A 5,172-nucleotide genomic window follows, 5' to 3' on the forward strand; every position below is an offset into this window, starting at 1 on the left:
AGACCCTCAGATCTATGGCTGAGTGATCTTTGATAAGGCCCCCAAAGCCACTGAACTGAGCCATAATGGTCTTTTCAACAAATGGGGCTGGGAGAGTTGGATATCCATATCCAAAAGAATGAAAGAGGACCCCTACCTCACCCCCTACACAAAAATTAACTCAAAATGGACCAAAGATCTCAATATAAAAGAAAGTACCATAAAACTCCTAGAAGATAATGTAGGAAAACATCTTCAAGACCTTGTATTAGGCGGCCACTTCCTAGACTTTACACCCAAAGCACAAGCAACAAAAGAGAAAATAGATAAATGGGAACTCCTCAAGCTTAGAAGTTTCTGCACCTCAAAGGAATTTCTCAAAAAGGTAAAGAGGCAGCCAACTCAATGGGAAAAAATTTTTGGAAACCATGTATCTGACAAAAGACTGATATCTTGCATATACAAAGAAATCCTACAACTCAATGACAGCAGTACAGAAAGCCCAATTATAAAATGAGCAAAAGATATGAAAAGACAGTTCTCTGAAGAGGAAATACAAATGGCCAAGAAACACATGAAAAAATGTTCAGCTTCACTAGCTATTAGAGAGATGCAAATTAAAACCACAATGAGATACCATCTAACACCAGTTAGAATGGCTGCCATTAAACAAACAGGAAACTACAAATGCTGGAGGGGATGTGGAGAAATTGGAACTCTTATTCATTGTTGGTGGGACTGTATAATGGTTCAGCCACTCTGGATGTCAGTCTGGCAGTTCCTTAGAAAACTAGATATAGAGCTACCATTCAATCCAGCAATTGCACTTCTCGGTATATACCCGGAAGATCGGAAAGCAGTGACACGAACAGATATCTGCACGCCAATGTTCATAGCAGCATTATTCACAATTGCCAAGAGATGGAAACAACCCAAATGTCCTTCAACAGATGAGTGGATATACAAAATGTGGTATATACACACGATGGAATACTACACGGCAGTAAGAAGGAATGATCTTGTGAAACATATGACAACATGGATGAACCTTGAAGACATAATGCTGAGCGAAATAAGCCAGGCACAAAAAGAGAAATATTATATGCTACCACTAATGTGAACTTTGAAAAATGTAAAACAAATGGTTTATAATGTAGAAGGTAGGGGAACTAGCAGTAGAGAGCAATTAAGGAAGGGGGAACAATAATCCAAGAAGAACAGATAAGCTATTTAACGTTCTGGGGATGCCCAGGAATGACTACGGTCTGTTAATTTCTGATGGATATAGTAGGAACAAGTTCACAGAAATGTTGCTATATTATGTAACTTTCTTGGGGTAAAGTAGGAACATGTTGGAAGTTAAGCAGTTATCTTAGGTTAGTTGTCTTTTTCTTACTCCCTTGTTATGGTCTCTTTGAAATGTTCTTTTATTGTATGTTTGTTTTCTTTTTAACTTTTTTTTCATACAGTTGATTTAAAAAAGAAGGGAAAGTTAAAAAAAAAAAAAGGAAGAAAAACAAGGAAAAAAAAAAAAGATGTAGTGCCCCCTTGAGGAGCCTGTGGAGAATGCAGGGGTATTCGCCTACCCCACCTCCATGGTTGCTAACATGACCACAGACATAGGGGACTGGTGGTTTGATGGGTTGAGCCCTCTACCATAAGTTTTACCCTTGGGAAGATGGTTGCTGCAAAGGAGAGGCTAGGCCTCCCTATATTTGTGCCTAAGAGTCTCCTCCTGAGTGCCTCTTTGTTGCTCAGATGTGGCCCTCTCTCTCTGGCTAAGCCAACTTGAAAGGTGAAATCACTGCCCTCCCCCGTACGTGGGATCAGACACCCAGGGGAGTGAATCTCCCTGGCAACGTAGAATATGACTCCCAGGGAGGAATGTAGACCCGGCATCGTGGGATGGAGAACATCTTCTTGACCAAAAGGGGGATGTGAAAGGAAATGAAATAAGCTTCAGTGGCAGAGAGATTCCAAAACGAGCCGAGAGGTCACTCTGGTGGGCACTCTTACACACACTTTAGACAACCCTTTTTAGGTTCTAAAGAATTGGGGTAGCTGGTGATGGATCCCTGAAACTATCAAACTACAACCCAGAACCCATGAATCTCGAAGACAGTTGTATAAAAATGTAGCTTATGAGGGGTGACAATGGGATTGGGAAAGCCATAAGGACCACACTCCACTTTGTGTAGTTTATGGATGGATGAGTAGAAAAATAGGGGAAGGAAACAAACAGACAAAGGTAGCCAGTGTTCTTTTTTACTTCAATTGCTCTTTTTCACTCTAATTATTATTCTTGTTATTTTTGTGTGTGTGCTAATGAAGGTGTCAGGGATTGATTTAGGTGATGAATGTACAACTATGTAATGGTACTGTAAACAATCGAAAGTACGATTTGTTTTGTATGACTGCGTGGTATGTGAATATATCTCAATAAAATGATGATAAAAAATAAATAAATAAAAAATACAAAGGAAAAAAAAAAAAAAAAGAGGCCATCTGGGGACCTGAGGTGATTCAATGGGCCCCCACACTTTCTGCACCAACTCATGTCAATCCTGTACAATCTCTTAAGACGAATGTGTCATAACCCATCTTACAGATGAAGAAAAGTAACTTTGCACCTGAGGGTAGTGTAGGTTTCTCTGCCCTCTCCCAGGAAGCACTGGTGGGTGAACCACAGCCATTCTTGGTCTCCCACAGGCAGAGGTGAGGGCCAGGGAAGGTGGAGGGAGGCACAGAGTGCCAAGGAACTAAATGCCCTACAAAGAGAGCCCCTCCAGACCCTGGTGTCTGCATCAGATGGCCAGCACTCAGGACATTGCACATCCTGTCACCCATTCAGGATGGGTCCTGGCAGCTATCCCCTTCCAGTGGACCCAAAGCACCAGGAATCCCAGGCAGGAGTGAGCAGGAGAAAGAAAAAGATGGATGACCATGTGATGGAAGCAGAGGTTGAGTCACAACCAGAACACCACAGAATTTACAGAAAGTTGAGACCTTGATTTTGGACTTAAACAATAAATCTCTGTTGTTGAAGCCAATGTTGTGTGCTGTTTGTCATAGTAGCCTTAACAAAGACACAAATTTCTGTGTTGGCCACTGGTGGGGGGAGGGGAGTCATATTTGGGGTAGCAGCTGTGCTGGTTTGAATCAATTATGCCCCCCACAAAAATCATGCTCTTTAATGAAATATTGTGGGGTAAGAATTAGTCTTTTGATTAGGGTGGGACCTTTTGATTAGGTTGTTTCCATGGACATGTGACTACCCAACTGTAGGTGAGAACTTTTGATTAGATCATTTTCATGGAGGTGTGACCCCACCCATTCTGGGGGGATCTTGATTAGTTCACTGGAGTTCTTTAAGAGGGGCATTTTGGAGAGAAGCTAAGGGCAAACACAGACATAGACAATTGGAGGCACTGGTAGTTGCAGATAGAAGGGTGTTTGGAGACTCCAGGCTAAGAAATGAAGCACTGAGTTTGCTGTAGTTAAGCTAATAGAGGACCCCCAGACAGTTAGAAACACACTGGGAGAACAAGAAAAGATGCACAGGAGCTGAGAGAGAGTAATTAAGAGACACAGAGGCTCAAAGACATTTTGGAGAAAACCATTTTAAAACCAGAACCCAGGAAAATAGACCAGCTGATGACAACCATGTGTCTTACAAGCTAACAGAGGCATTCCTGATGCCATCAGCCTTTCATCAGTGAAGGTATCCTCTTAATGCCTTAAGTTTGGAGAATTTTATGACCTTAGAACTGTAAATTTGTAACCTAAAAAATCCCCTTTATAAAAGCCAATCCATTTCTGATATTTTGCATAATGGCAGCTATAGCAAACCAGAACAAGGGCTTCACCTTTCTGCATTATCTGAAGATTTAACCAAAACTGTGAATTTGAAGACAACCTATCCTGGGTGGCAAGCACCTGAAGAACACTTCTCACTCTCAGCCCTGGACACAAACAGCACTTCCCTCATCATTCTACTGGAAGAAAGTTTGAGAGAAATTAATGAAAGGAAGGAAATTTTTTGTCAAATTTGTCAATATCTTATTACCTGTCTGCCCATCAGTTTCCATGGGGATAGTGCTTAAACCCAGTTGCCAAATGTGGAGAATCTGTATCCTGTTACCTGTGCCACTCACTGCTAGCCTCTTTTTTGAGGTCTGTGCTCAACTCTGCCCTTTTCTGAGTGACCAGTTCAGCTGTGTCCAGGCCATCTGAGCTGTTTTCTCCAACTTGGTCTTAAGACAAGAAAAGCCAGGCAGAACCTTGGAGTAATCCAGAATGGCTACTCTGATCTTTGTTGATAAGGAAAATAGAGAACATGGCACCCATGTGGTTCCTAAGAATGAGCCAAAGCAATGGTCAAAGGCTTTGATGGGAGATTTCAGATTTTAACACTGTGTTGGCAAAATATTTGATGCTCCACCAGCCTTACCTAGAGATTTCAGAAAGCCATTGGGAACTGTCAACAGAGCTACAGAAGAGTCAGTAAAGACAGAAACAGCCTCAAACAGAAACAGCCAATCTTTGCCAAAAAGCTGACTGACAATACTGTTAAAGCAAAAGTTCAGTTTGGACCTCAGATCTATACAGAAAAATAAAAATTATTTCCCTCCAATCCTCTAGATTTTGAGAGTTTACCTGTCTGAAGAGCACAAATTGCATACCTCAACTTGAGTGGAGGGCTCTCATGATCCTCAATAAGAAAAGAGAACTTGAAAATCTGCTACAGCAGAGGCAATTCTCCCCTGTGAAGATACCCTCTCTGATGTGGGAGTCTACTCTGTTGTAGTCTCCTTCAAGCATTCTATCAGCCCTGGATGTTGAACTGCCCCCTGTTTGCTTTAACTTAGATATTTAATTTTCTTAGGGCCTTATAGTTTGTGTATATTTTTTGTTTCAATAAAGCAATTCTTTATGAAACCTCTCCCGATATTAAAAAAAGACAAAGCCATTTGGTCAACTGCACTTCCAAATGGACATGACCCTATAGGGGCCCCCCCCCAGGCCACCTGCCACCCTAAGCCTACAGGGATCTTTACTAAGACACAAAGCACAGTGTGTCCCTGCTTTGGAAACTTCCCTGAGAGGCTCCAACTGAGGATGAGCTCCACACCCCCTTCACTCAATCTCCACCTTATTTCTCTGCCCTGCTGACTCACCTTTCAGCTCTCTTGC

General features: G+C 41.9%; 1 pseudogene; it reads left to right on the forward strand.

Moving 5' to 3' along the window:
- Positions 1 to 2,464: 2,464 nt before the first annotated feature.
- LOC119525737 lies at positions 2,465 to 4,855 on the forward strand (annotated as a pseudogene).
- The last annotated feature ends 317 nt before the right edge of the window (positions 4,856 to 5,172 follow it).

Source organism: Choloepus didactylus (assembly GCF_015220235.1).
Source record: "Choloepus didactylus isolate mChoDid1 chromosome 26 unlocalized genomic scaffold, mChoDid1.pri SUPER_26_unloc1, whole genome shotgun sequence".
Classification (NCBI taxonomy): domain Eukaryota; kingdom Metazoa; phylum Chordata; class Mammalia; order Pilosa; family Megalonychidae; genus Choloepus; species Choloepus didactylus.